Source organism: Bombus vancouverensis, chromosome 9 (genome assembly GCF_051014615.1).
Source record: "Bombus vancouverensis nearcticus chromosome 9, iyBomVanc1_principal, whole genome shotgun sequence".
Lineage (NCBI taxonomy): Eukaryota > Metazoa > Arthropoda > Insecta > Hymenoptera > Apidae > Bombus > Bombus vancouverensis.
The window spans coordinates 12,938,676-12,953,942 of NC_134919.1; the positions used below are offsets into that span (position 1 = coordinate 12,938,676).

At 42.1% G+C, this 15,267-nt stretch overlaps 1 protein-coding gene across 3 annotated transcripts in view; it reads left to right on the top strand.

Moving 5' to 3' along the window:
* Positions 1–15,267, top strand: part of NLG-4 (neuroligin 4) — a 261,998-nt gene that overhangs the window by 42,315 nt on the left and 204,416 nt on the right. For all 3 annotated transcript variants that reach the window (XM_033345629.2, XM_076621322.1, XM_033345630.2), the window contains exon 2: positions 13,831–14,205. The gene's annotated coding sequence lies outside the window, so the exon portion shown is untranslated. The remainder of the gene's footprint in view (positions 1–13,830; positions 14,206–15,267) is intronic.

Genomic DNA, 15,267 nt, shown 5'->3' on the forward strand with positions numbered 1-15,267 from the left:
GACTGTACAACTTGAAATTCGTTCGCGCTCGTTGTCCTAGAATGACAAAATAGAGCAATTTAGAGAAAGATCTTTGGAGGATCTATTTATTCGTATATACGAGCAGTATGAACAGTGATTTCAAAGATGAAGAATACACGATTCTTCTATCAATTCGTAAGAATTTTTGCTGGTGTGGAAGATCTCGTCGTAGACATTGAGAAAGAGCAGGGACGCACAAGAATTTGCGAGATGGCAATTACATGCGCATCAGTTGCAGCTCTCCGTCCGGAAAGGGAGCATCTTGTTTCCACTCTCTCGTTCGAGTGGCTAATTAAATCCGAGATATTGTGCCGAGCATAAAATTAGCCGTGTGAATGTCTGGGAATGAATAAGCTGCAGTCTGAATACCGCAAGTAGAAACTCGCCCCTGAAAACTTTCTTCCGCTGGACGGGAGTGGTTTTACGAGCCTCCTGTTTGTTCATTGATCGCCGGCTTGTAATTAAAAACACACACTGACGTAGTGTAGAACGAGAATATTTTATTTTCAATACGGAATTAATCTTTATTCGTTTTTCTGGCAACGTCTTCAACATCTTTCAATAATTGTCCGTAAAAAAGACCAAGATATGGTATATCGAGTAAACGAATACTTTAAAAATAATTACAAACACCTTAACTTTCTGAATTATGAATAGCACATACTTCTTACTTTGTAGTATCTAAAAGCTACCGCATCTCGCAAACAGTAGTTGCACTCTGTGGTCATTTTAATTACTACCCAACGCGCGACTTTTCTGTACCATCAAACAGATAATTATTAATTACCCACGATGTAGCCAGTAGTATTTGCGAAAAGGAAATGTTGCCGCGTGGAAACAAGAATGAACGAGAACCTACTTTGTTTGAACGCGTGGTGGGTTCGTATTCCGCCACCACAGGGGGTTTCCAAGATCCCCTGTTGCTCCCGCGGATATTACAATACTGCAATACGCGTGCTATAAAGAAAATGAAACGACGAACGGCCGTACCGTTTTACAATCTGATACCTGCGCGTGGTAGACCCGTTCCGGTTCTAAAGAATAAGAAATAAGGCCGTTGGTGGGCCATGGAAACAAAAGTAAGGACAAAAGACAGAAGGGACAAAAAACGGAAGGCTGAGGGTAAAAATAAAGAAGATGGTGCAGACGAAGGACTGTTCTGCAAATCTCTCGCTTAAAATCAGGACGCAAACACGCCACGATGGGGAGATATGCAAAGTGGCAGGGGCTTTATGCAAAAGGTCTTCTGCCACCGATTCACTTTCCGTCGCTCTTATCATTCCGCATGTACGAGTCTTGCGACGCTCTCTTTATTTATTTTACGCGGCTTATATACAAGTAGAACGACAACGCGACAAAATTCAACGTTTCCCGCGCCTCGTTTTCCTTATTTCCGCTGTGCGATAACAGAAGCAAGAGACATCGTTTCCACAGTTATTTCTCATTGTCGGTAAAAAGATTAATTTTCCACCGAATTTCTCTATTCTGCAAAATTCTCCCATTTTATTTTTTATGAAATATAGAGAAAGCTTATGCATGTATCACAAGATACATATTCTTGAAAGATATTCAGATAGATATTCTTGAAAGGAAATCTCGCGAACGATTTGAATTGTCACGGTTGATATGGTCCCCGCGCTCCTTCAGTTTGATCAATAAGCTCTTTTGCGTGCCAGCACGAGATATTCGCGAAAACATGGAAACATATTTCAAATTCGAATCCGTACTCCTCTCTTATTTTCTTGAATAAAATATCCATTCAACAATCTCAGCTTGAAACTTAAATTAGAAACAGAGACTACTGAAGATTCAGCTCGATATCGAGGGAACGAGTTCCTCTGGCCTCGAGATCCGCTTGTTCGTGGCCCGTCCAAGAAGGAGATTGAATTCATTGCAACAACCGGCAAGAACTTAATTAAATTTGAACGTGCGCTTCATTGAAATTGATTCAGGCGATAGCGTGCAAGCACGCAAGATGTATCGTTAACCGTGGGTGTCTTTTGATCGAACCACGATCGATATGCTGCTGCACGCGACTCAGACAGCCGATTGCTCGGAATGAAGACCGTTTGTCTACCATCCTCCAAATACATCGGATTGTTTCCATAGCAATGAATAGCCTCGGTCTCCAAGAAATTTTTAATCGTCTAATAATGGATCTTCACTCGACAATTGAGTACAATCTCGTTGAATCGATGGAATCGTCGAAGGAAATGAGATTTCAATGCGTTTCAAACGAATCGTTCAAAGATTAATCTCAATGATTCTCTATCGTCTTAGTAATTCATTGCGTTTAATGGATATCATGGCGCGACAGAACTTCATCTGCGTATCAAATATATTACACGTATGGATTAGCTCTACTTTCTCTCGTTAATCATGAGAAATTTCAATGTCCACTTGAATATCCCTCAACGTTTTGCGACTTTTACAATTTCACAACGTCGAAAGATCCGATGGAGCAGAGTTCCGCGAAATCATCTCGTTTTAGAACATTTTCCGCACGGCGAGATAAGTCGCAGACTTATTTTCCAGTGAAACAGTTGTCGACACGACAGACGTATATTTCGACCGATGTCGGGCGGTTTATATTAAAGATTTCGATAACCGTTCCATCGCAGGATGTACTCGAACGGACGTCGCGCTATCGCGACCAGACTCGAATATCCGAATCACAGTCGTGTTCCGAGACCGACGTGTCGACCGCAGAGTGTGCTCGGTAGTGGATACAGCGATTCTCGAAACTAATCGAGGCTCGACACAGATATGCTCGACAGACACGGCGAACATTATGATATTCGCCATTCGTTTTGCGATTTAATTACACACGAAATACAGACTCACGATTGCACTATGAATGAAGGCTTTTGATGATGTGAATATTGGGTATTGGATGAATTTTTCCACGTGCTTAAACGCTTTTGTTGCAAATTTTTTAATCAAATTCAGGGTACGTCGACAACGAGAGTTCCCTTCTGCAGTGTCCTTTGAACGAGTAACTGGAAGTTAATTCGAAGTAATTACCGTGCTGCTAACGATCAATTAAGCGCATCTGGGATAGATCCCGATAATGCAGCGACGCAACTATGGCTCAAGCCTGTTACGACTAAAGCCAGTTCCTGCAAAAAGCGTAGACTCGCGCGTGCCGAGGAAAATTGCCTCGCGGAATAACGTTTAATCCGATTTATAATCGAAACGGGACAAGGCGAACGAGACTATATCTTCCACGAGCAAAACGGTTTACACGTTTTACTCGAACAATAATTTTTTCTACAGAAATACTATCGACCGTGTTAAAAAATTTAGTCTTTGATCGAGGAAAATGGAAAACGGATGGCGGAAAAAGAAAGAGAAAGAAAAATAGTTTACCAAAATCGATCGACTTCGTACTGTAGCTGACGAAAATATCTATTAGAAGAAATTGTACAGACTGTTTTATAAAAATAGGGAAGAAAAGAAAACGAAACTTGTTTCGTGTGTCAGAACACGCGGAATGGAACTCGTCTATCCCTGCTTCGTGTAAATAAGCGAGTGGCCACTAGACGGGCAATCTTCCCGGCTCATTAGGGGAAATATAGGCACGCTCGCGTGTCCACAGTCGTGCCGAGTCTTCGTTTCTTGCGTCGAAAAGAGAGAAAACTCGCGAGACACGACGCAGAGTCACGTACGCGAGAAGGGCGCTCCTAAGGGAGCAACTCCCACGAAAGTCTGAAAAACCTTGACGTTGTTGCTTTCCTCAGAGAGTTTCATTGTCTGCAGGATCGTAATTAAGTTAACGTTATTGCTCCTTTAAAAAAGGAATTCGATTCTCTATTGAGTTTAAGTACTTTTCATTAATATGTAATATATGTGCCATAACGTGTAATAGATGTAACATATAATGTACTGTAAAATCGAAGTTAAAGTCGAGTTGACAGGTGTTCGACTTTCTTATTCTAGGAAAAATCTTTTATGGCCAGTGAATGTTGAATAACGTTGGAATTACGGCAATTTGCTGATGGATTATTGGATTATCGACATGGTTATTACACACCAAGATTTTAAATTTAGTGCCCCAAAGGGATAGGATTATCTCTGATAAATGAAACGTTTGCCTGGCGTTCATGTTTTCTAATTATGCCGTGTATAATAAGTATGTCAAGCAAACATTGCGTGCGTTGACGTTACGTTCTGTCAAAGAACCACAGGAAAATAAAATAAGCGACGAAAAAATGCATCTCCTGTGTAATATTCAGGCTGCAATTAACCAGAAACACAAACTGTGTCGAAGCTGAAACGTACATGATGAGAACTTAGAATCAGGAACGAAATGGAGTCTAGAGGTTTGTGAAATATGAATTTCCACGCTCGATTCTAATTGAAGAAACCCCCTGTAAATTAATCTTACTTGCCGTACATCCGTTAATCAGCTTATAAAGTAGAGAATGAAACGGCAAAGCGTTATGCGATCTAATAAATTCGTTATTGTACTATGTTACAATAAATAATCTCCTGTTATTCCGTAGCTGTTGCATCACACGTGAAATAAGCAATACTCAACTACATATTCTACGCTTAATTCGTACTTATCCTATTTTAACCTAAATCCGGAAATGCAATAAACTCTGCCAAACTGCAAATTCTCCAAATAAACTGTACCAAACACATAGATAAGCATTCTAGCTTACAGAGCTAATTAACTCGAAATAGATCGCAACGACACTATTCGCGAAAAGATGAAGCATATCCTGAGCCTGAATTTGCGATGCCTATCAGGAAAATTCGAGGCGTAACAATGGCTGCAGCCATCGGTTGGGTTATTAATAGTTCAGCGAGCTGTTGTTTTTCCCTGGGTATTCGCTGCTAAATAATGGACGGCGTTTCGGTACGGCGTGGCGCGACCGCGGCGACGAGATGCGCTCGTTCGAGCGTGCAGCTTGCGTTAAGAATGGGCCGCGGGCGAGCGTCACGAGCCTAGGGGCGAGCATGGCTTAATTAATCACGCGATTTATTACATTTCTCCATGATTTTTCCTAACAGCCTGGTTCGGCCTTTGTGCAAAACAAAGCGTCGGCTCTGGTCTTTGTCCGTGACTCTGACCGGGCACCAAGTGAAAAACAAAGTGAAAAGGAGCAGTAGTGGCGCGGTTCGACTTAATTAGATGCTAGCTACAGAACACTGCTGATTTTTCCTGCTTTAAATTAAACGCGCCGTCATGTACACTAACCTTGCGTTCTTTTTCTACTCCGAGCTATTTAATTAACGTTTCGACAACCCGATTCGTTCGTCTGGTTATCTTCTGGCCTATGTCCTCGTTTATTGCTCTTGCGTACGGAATTTCGAAGCGACACGCGCTGCCTTCGTGATTTCATCTTTTCGATCTGATTCATGAAATGCTTGAAATGCTTGCGTACTCTCCTTCTCTCTCTCTCTCTCTCTCTCTCTCTCTCTATCGCTGATTTTATTCTTTAAGTCGGCTTTCAAGGAAGAGATGTTCGAAGCGAGCTGGATATCTTTGGAAAGTTAAACGATAGTAGAAATTTACAAACACTCATCTTCTCGTACCAAAATGTCTATGATCCACGAGAATCAGATTAAATACGCTTGTAAGGAAGAAGTTCTTTTATATCAACGATTCGACTTCATTATAGAAAAAAGCTATCTCGACTGTTGCGCTTTATTGTCCCTTAACGCCAACTAGGGGGATTGCGGAGGAAGTTCATCCCCTTCTCTGTTAGAGTTTCTCGTCGACGAACCGTTGATCCGGTTTCCGGCGTGCTGCTCGGAATATCGGTTCGCGGTTCGACGAAAACCGAGACGGCGCAGTCGGACGCATCTGTTGCAGAAACTACGATATCCAGTGACCATAACCATGAAGCAACGAGCCACGGAAAAACCGTTTCCTCTATTCCAGCTGTAGATGCCGGTTTCAGCTTGGCCTCTCACATTTTTTCACGAACACACGTGCAACCAACCTCGACGCCGCCATTTCGAGCGTGTTTCCCCTTATCGCAAGGAAGAATATGCAGACAGCCGAGATTCTTTCGTGTGAAAATCGGTGGGTGGAGTCCGAAACAGCTGAACGGAAGTAAGGAGAGAGATGTTTCTGCGCTTCCGCGTGGAAGTAATAGAGATTCTTTGAGGGAAAGGCAGTTTTTAAGGATATTCTCTAGCTATGAATGAATTCTGCTCGTGGCTGAATCATATCTGTGATTTGTACCGAAATGTATTGATAATCTACACGTAATTCGCTATGTATAATTCAGTTTTAGTTCGGATCGTAACTAATGAATAAAAGAATTAAATTTTTCAGTAGATACTACGAGCAGTTTTATATACTACGAGCAAATGATTTAAAATACAAAAAATCTGCTAGAAAATTCAGCGCAGTATAGTATCGAAAAACTGTAAAACTCGTGAGAGCTCATTATATGGAATATAGAATAGAGAAATATAGAAATGTTTGCATAGTTTTTCTTGGCACGAAATGCTCGAGCGAAGGTTTGCCTTCTTATGAGAAGAAACGGGACCGCATAATTTTCCATTGGACCGAACATTCGCGAAAATCAACAGTGCCAAATGAATTTAAGAACAGAAGTTGCAGTCCGTGGGGGATAAAATCGCAAACCTTGGGCGGTCTTAAATTAAGACACCTCAAATATTATCCTTCGATATCTCTCTCTCTTTCCCTCTCTCTACAACAAACAACAAACAATCTTACATCCAACCGGAAACGCTCATTCCCCTCTTAAACGTCACGAATCCATGAACGAATCGTCTACACGAGGAATATTCCAGCAATTTCTTCCAATTCTGCGAATCGGAGTTGCGACGACAATTTAATTCGAGGAAAGAAGAAACTTATGCCGCCGCAAGGACTGGCTGGAAGTTTTTAAGAAGAGTGGAGGGATGGCCACCCATCTAGAGAGTCCCGTGACGGCAATTGAGAACATTCTTAGCCCGGAAACGAGGATGGCGGACCCCGTACGACCGGCAGATTTTCAAGAGAGCCAGCTTCCCGCTCGTAAGCCCGGCAAATCCAATTCGCAGAACAATAACGACGAACTTTCGAGCCGTTGTCAGGTGTCCAGGCACCACCTACTCCCTCTGAAACTGCTGGTCGGAATGGATACGGTCCGGCAGTGTTATTGCACAGCCAAGAATATTATCTTTCCTCTATATTCTTTCCTTCCTATCTCTTCGTTTTCACTTTTCTCGGCGTTTCCTCGGGGTTGTTCGGCCTTCAGCCCCTTCCTCTTCATCCCCTGCCTGTTCAAAAACCGTCTTTCAACGCGGAGAAAGAGGCCAGACTGGTATGGCACGACGGAGGGTTAGAAATCCACATCAGACAGATTTCCAGAGACGTGTGAAATCCTAAGGATCCGATCAGACCGCGTTAGTCTTCGTCGTTTTTCGGCAGCTTTGCCTTTTCTTCGAAATCACCGTTGAAGGGAAATAACGTTCGCTGCAGCTCACGAAACGGCCTACATATTACGATTGTTTTTCTTGCTTGTATTTTTCTTCGCCTTTATGTACATGCGGTATTTTTTCCGCATTTTTTTTTTGTTATTGGTTTCTGCGCGTCGACGATGGTGAAAATTGAAATTCCGTTGTGACGAGAACTCGTCTGTCCGTCAGAACGGTTCTATTTATTCGGCTGGCCGTGAAAAATGTCCAGCTGGCCCTTCCGCGCGTTTAATCCGACCCGGCCCAATTAAACTGTCAGCCGAAATTAATCTGCCACTTGTTTGCTGTCCTGTCATCGGTGTCTCTTCTTCTGTGACGCTTGGCGTCCGTTGTTTTCGTTGTTTTTCCAGCCAATCGCGTAAAAAATGGCTTCGAAAGATTTCAATATACCTGTTGACGTATATACAGCGATGGTTCAAGACAAACAAAATATCGGACAGTTTCATAAATAACATTACTGCGAGAAAGTAGCAAGTAAGCAAAGTAAAAGAAATTGCAACTTTATGACACGGTTCAGTGACAGATTGAGATTGTCAAAAGCAAGAATTGTGGTTCGGTTCATTAACAGCGTCTAAGCTTTTAATCAGCAAACTAGGTTCGCATCAATCATCGTTATTGCATTGACGTTTACCTGCAATTTACTTGGATTTCGAGGCTTCCAGGTACTTAGAAGTTTGCACGTCGTTCATTTATCAGATTGCATACTAATCGAGTTTGGCCAAGTTATGCTTTACGGCGGCCTTGCTGCAGATGTGTACATTTCATGGCGAACGGCCATTAAAATACACAATTTAAAATTATACGTTGGAATAGGTAATACTCTCAATAATAATTTCTTCGTTCGTAATTACAGTCGTAACTGTTTCTCTTTAAGAAGCTATTCTTTTTCCGAGTATTTTATTGCAAGCATTTCTGTCGCGCAAAGTCTGATCTTGGAACGACTCGAATACTCGCTATCTTTCGTCAATTATTGTCTCGTAATAATCCAACAATGTTAGTAAAAGTTAGAAAGCTGGAAGGTAGACGAAAAAATTGCGTCAATTAACGATAACGAGGTAAATCAAAGACACGGCGCGTTCGTTGCATTCGCCCTAAAAATAATTCCGAGCCAGAGGAACGCTGACGCGAAATTTTACGCGAGTCCTGCATGCTGATAGGTCATTTATCGTTGAGGAACGGCTGTCAGACGTTTTTTGTGCAAACGCGAGTCAATTATTCTGCGAGAGCAGACTGATTAGGGAAAAAAACGTATTCGACGATCCATAAAATAAACCAGCTACCTACGTGCGACCGTTTCTTTTATCACGCTTGATAGTTAATCGATCGACTGAATATATCGCTTCCTTCGTAAATCAATTTTTCCGGTAAAATAGTTTGTCATAATTATCCTCGGTATATCCATAAAGTCATGTTTTTTGTCCAATTAAAACAGAAGAATACGGTTTCTGTTAATTAAAAAGTGGGCATCCATCTTTTATCCGACCAACAAAACGAGTACGTTTTCCTGAGCGAAAGAAAGTTGTCTGATTAATGGCATTGTCTAGATAATGTTACGGATTCGCAAGTCTGAACATGGTTCCCATGCTCCAGCTTACTTTGACCGGACAGACTAACTGTCAAAGCGGTAAATTGCATTTGCTAGCTTGCGTGGCCTTTCGTGTTCGTCGAACGTGGAAAGTCTGCTTGCGAAATTTCGGTAAATGCAATTAGAAATTTAGCAAATTCGAAACAGCAAGTATCGTTGATGCGGTAATTAGCCTGGTCGGCCAGACACGAGTCCAATCGTTTATTAGCTAGAAATAGGCGTGAATACTCGCTCCGAGAATCGAATCAACCGTTCTTATCGATTATTGCTAGAGCGATATGTGGCGACGAGAAATTTCATTTACAGATGCACGGCTTTCCAGCCTTTTCGAGCTTCATATTTTTTGAACTACTTACTTTCCTTCTTTCACCATCGCGCTTCTGTCATCTACTTTAACTGTTTGCGAAATCTGCAACTTTTCACCTTCTTGGGATTTTCTTTTTCTCTTTTTCTACTCTGGCAATTTTTCTCTCTTTTACTTCCTTCGGTAGCTTCTTTCATTTTTCTGGCGCGCAAGTGGCATGTCTACTGTCTTCCGCGTAACAGAAAAGAGATATCCAAACGAAGGAACGATCTGTCGAGCCGTCTATCAACAAAAATTTTCACGCACTTCCATTCGAAACGTCGTTGAATTCAAGATGGGAGTTCCCCGGCGAAAGTTTTCCAATTAAATTTCCAGCATTGCATAGATCATGCTGCTCTCCTACTCGTGAAAAATGAAGATAATACCGATTCGTTTGAGTTGCGGATGAAACTTAGACGTCACGGATGATCGATGACCATTCGTTTATTTCGCCAATTTTTCTTACCTTATTAGAATACTTTCATAATACTCGGATAATACCGCAGTTCCATCTTCACAGGTCTTCATTAATTCATCCCAGCAGTTCGGCGTCTATTTTATTTTTTTACGAAAACGCTATTGAATGGTGCATTGTGAATATTACTTATTCCAAGTCGTTCAGCTTTGATTGATTCACTATGAATGCTTATGCAGCGCCGTTTATTGACTCGAACTACTTACATGCTTCTTTAGCTATAGACACATCGTACATTTCCAACAAATACAGGAATTTCTGTGTGAAAAATGTGTTAAGATCAATTACTATCTATACATTTCTCGTGCAATCAAAAGTCCTAATTTTTTTCACAAATTCGTGCCTCATAATTATTCTAACGAGGCTTACCTGAAACTACTATTGCACTACTGCATAGGAAATGAAAGAATCGGCTGCAGCACCCATAAACCCGATCAGTGAGACGGAAGAAGCAGCGAAGGAAAGACCAGAAAACGACAACGAATAGTCAGAGGATGGGATTCCCTTCAGGATTCGATTGTTACGCGGCGTGGAATATCGATTCGATGTCGGCTGTTCAGACGACCTCTTGGACGACAAGAGAAAGCAGAAAAGTCCATTCCGCGGAGCTGACGTGATCGACATAGACGGTCGGTGGCTATTGTTCGGGCTCGTCGTTACGCGGCGTAGTTTCCAGCTGCAACTCCTTTCGAACTCAACTCCTTGCACTCACGTGCGCACAGTTTTACTGTATACCGGCGATGCCGGATAAGAAGTCGACGAAGCTAAGATTTTCCGGCACAAGTACCGTGAAAAGTCCAAAAGAATGCAACGGGTACACGATACCTCTCTTAGCGAAACTATTTTTAGTGCAGTAGTCAATAAATGGAGCACAGGAACTGTCGTCTCTTTGTTCCCATTCTTAATTCTGCTGCTTCCGTTCATTTCGTATAGTTTTCATATTCTTCGCATCGAAATATAGCAAGGCTATTAATTAATTTATTTTTTTCCCTTGGTGACTTTACTTCGATTCTAAATTTATTGGCTTTGATCTTAAGTTGGAAGAAAATATCTGTCAATTCTGTTCACGATTGTCGAGTCAACGCCATTGAAATTTCCCAACGGTAGACTAAGTGTCGACGGAAACAGTCAAGCCGAACAAAGTCGTGATGTAAAATTGACAGCGCGTCAAGCTGCCTTGTTGAGAAGGAGAGAATGCTTCGTCGAGGAAGTATATTTTTTGCCAAATCGATCTGTTCACCAGTTGAAAAATAGAGATTGCGGTTTCCCGACCGTGCGAGGTAGGCGTACGCAACTTGCTCCCATATTTCGCGTACAATAGGGTCGAAATTGACTATCTAGAAGCTGGCATTTGCCGGTTGAAAGATGGACTACAGAGCTTTCACCTTTTGAATCGATTCAGTCGTCGATTTGAGATTTTCCAAAATTCGCCGAATCTTTTACGTAAGCACTGTATCGTGTTAAATCACGCGGACAACATGAAATTTGAAAAGTCCGATTGATCCGCAAAGTTATGTTCCTCGTGTTTGCTTCTTCGGCTCCTTTAATTACCTTGCATGGCCTAGTTTATTCGGGGCATCGTAGATACGAAAGCTTTGAGGTTGATGTCGGCGTCACAGTAGAATAAACATGTACGTGGACAGACGATGATCGATGGCCCCAGTGAAAGCATCCAGGCTACGGTCAGACGTCGCTCGGTGACTGGAAAAAATGTTTATCCTATGATCGAGTATCGGTCGAGGGTCAGTACAAAAAAACAACGAGTATAATGGGAGCATTTGAGTTCACGGTGTTTTCAACGTAAACGTAATCCCTGATAAAGCTGTTCGTTTCTTAATTAATGTCATTTAATACTTATACGTGCACGCGTACAGTCATTAATATTTACGTATCATAATGTTGTAATTGAATAATTACTAATCACATGATAAATACCATCGAGGCATTGAACATATTAAATTACGAGCAGGTGATCCAGAATATGTACAGATCTTAAGAATTGTACGTAAAAATGCGTAATACTGTATCATTTATACTATACTCGTATATATTATACTTATACCATAAATCTAAAAATCTACACGACTTATATTTGAAGCTATCAACATTTTTCACGTAGAAAATATCTTAAAAGCTATCGAATTTTCTGGAAAATAATTTTCCTTCGACCGATACCGGAGGAACGACCAAGAATTCGATTAAACCGCCCAAGGAACGCGGGGGACAAAACTGTGTCTAAAATTTCATGTGACGGGGTCGATACGCATTGGACTAAACAGCTACGTCAGCAATACCGCCTGGGGCGAAGTACAAGACTGCCGTATTCGCCTATCATCTGGACTACGTTGCCCGCTAGAAACAATTATTACTACTTGGCAAACTCAAATAGTCTATCGGCCACAGGCAGTAGTTGGGAAGCTCCGTTAACCATCTGCCTGTCTGTCTGTATACGTACTCGTCCATGTGTGCTTATGTGTGCACGAGCAGAGAGGAACGCTGTCACGCAACTCGCGCGTCAACGTGCGAGCACGTAGCGCGAGCGTGTGACGCGCCTGGTCGCTTGGTATGCGAACGAGTGGACTACACGTCTGGGTTATCCTCGCTTGGAATAATCAGCGACGTAATGGAGTGTGGCGTGGTTAATGAGCTACCTGCTTCTCTGGTCGTTTGACCACACGTGAAAATTTGCTTCCACCTTCTCTTTTTCTTTCTCTGCTTTCGCAACGTTTTTAAAAAGATGTTCTTGTTCCTGACTCGTTCCACTACCGGGACAAACCAAAATTCAAGGATAAAAATCCTTTGGATTTTATAAACCACCGAATGTTTCTCGCCGATTGTGTTAGAGTCAATAACAGGAAAGATATTTCGAATATTTTTCTCCGCGATATTTCTACATTTCAGTCGGATTCACTTATCAGACACTCGATTTCACTTGCATGTATATCTCTCTATGCAGCCAGAACCACACAGTTACGGTTACAAGCGCAGCCTCCTGCCGTCATTTGCCCTCGGCAGCCTGATAATATCCGCGTCGTACAGTCACTTATTGGGTAGTTGTCTAATCGACTGTGGAGCTAGGTATAGATATACCAGGGGTGGCTGTTGGTAGCGCGCGGCTTGACTCCCTCGATTAGTCTGCTTAACGGCGCTAATTGAACGCGAAACTGCGCCCCGTTGTCGGCCTTACGAGAACGCGTCTTCCATTCTTCCCGCGTGGAAAGCACGTTTGCGTATTGGAATAGTAGTGGATCGAGCGAAACAATAGAAAGAACGCGATCGCTCGGGTTTGATCCGAGTTTTATCTTATTCCGCTTAGCGGTGAAGGTTTCTCGAAATTGGCCCAAACCAATCGATTGCAAGAATGGCGATTCAAGAGAATATTAAATCGAGCTAATTGGAATTATCGAATGACCCAGTTCCATCAAGTTGTGCGAAGAAATTGCTTGACGTGAAAAAAGAAAAAAAAAAGTCACGTTTGCGATATTCATGAACACGTTCGAAAGAAGAAACTTGTACGCTCGTTAAGCTCTTTTTCAAAAACGGTAGAACGTAAAGAGATAGTTAAGGATCGTTTTACTTGGTGTGTGTCTCTTGAAACGTTTATTACATCGTTTCGTCTACATTAACAGACTACGTGTATTCAGCTTTCGTAAATTCATGTCACGATCGATGTAACAACAGTACCTGGTAGAATGATAATTGCTCAACCATCTTCTCAAGTGGATTACCTCTGTTGGAACGAAGCATTTGTATTACAGATCTTCCGTTAAGCTTGCGACTTGGCTATACAATATCGATATTCAACTTCGTTGCTTAGCTCGATTTCGATAGAAAACCAATCGTTTCATTTCATTGTCTTTCTCGTCAAAACGAGAAGTCTTCATTTTTTTCTGGAGACAAACCCGCTGCGTATACTTGCTTTAATTTTTGTTAATAACCGTATTGATTTTTCTGTTTCAGAACTCGCTGCGTACCTAGAGAAACAGCTGCCTCCGTCTTCTACCCCCGAATTTGTTCAACGAATCGACGTAATATTAGAAAGGAAGAGCATCGGTTGTCGAGGTTTTGAGGATCGTGCAAGAAAACTTTCTACAAAAGTATAAATGAAATCCCATATCGCGACGTATCGGTGTTTTCGCGACCCCCATCCGCCTCGAGCGGTGTCACGCGCGTAGAAATCGGTAAGAAATGGAGCTAAGAAATTAAGCGATCGATCGCGTTACACTCAGTGGCAAAAATGCCGAAGGAAGATTCGTAGGCTCGAGTCGGTGCTCGCCTTGCTGTTGCTGCTATTCTAACCAGGAGGTTAATTAAAGTCGATGATCGGGTCTAATGGTAAGTGTTTCGACGTCAGCGAAAACCCGGACCCACCAATTTTCCGTTGATATCCCTTCTCTGTGTCTTTTCCAACGAAAGAATACGAAATTCAGCGAATTGCTAGTAGAATCCGCTAACTTTCGGTATTATCTGCGACAATCTCCCATTCTTGTAACTGCAAATAAGCCTGCAGAGATTTCTTAATTAAAAGAGTAACTTTCAGACATTCTTGTTCAAATAACGACGCTTTAACTTCAAACAGAATAACATAAACTGTATGTAGATAGCTGTAAATAGGAGCTACATACATTCGAGCAAGTCGACGAAAGCGTTGACCTATACTATTGCGAGCCGCAAACTTCAGCTATGCAGAAACGATGATCGAATTCGATGATGCCATTTCCGAAATCCCCGGGCTCGTTCCCTAGGGCTTCTCGATATCCTACGGTACGGTCGAAAATCTTTCAGATAGATTCTTGGGAAAAGATTCGAGCGCCACTGATAAGCAAAAGCCGTTCGCCTGAAACAGCTTATCTCCTTCTTCCTGCTTCTCAGTGCGAGTCTGCGAATGACGAAGAGCGCGTGATCCAGTTAGACGACACTAAACTCCAGTCTTCTCTTCCCTTTTCTTCTCTCTCTCTCTCCCTTCCCTCTTTTGCTTCTTCCCGAGGCTGATAAGTACTGATTTCCATAATGGTTCCATGTACGAGTACGCTCGGCCTATCTTCGCTTCGGGCCACTTTCCGCCGTCTTATCGAACCTCTTAGACTCGCGGCTCGATCGATATCAGATTGATTTCCGTCTGATTTACGGCCGTGTTAAATATTCATAGCTATCAACAGGAATTAAGATCGTTCAATTAGTGGTTCGGCACGTGTTTCAAAAATATCGAAACTATTCTCTACATTTACTTTTTCAATATCTTTTCTTATCTTGGAAAAATAGCAACGTCGAAATTGGGACATTGTTACGTAGCCAGGACAAGAATGAGTTCGAAACGCTGCCTCGTAATTTTGCGTTTTTCTCGGAAAACGGTGGCACATTTCTTTCTCTCTTCCAATCCATTTCGTGAATCGTTTC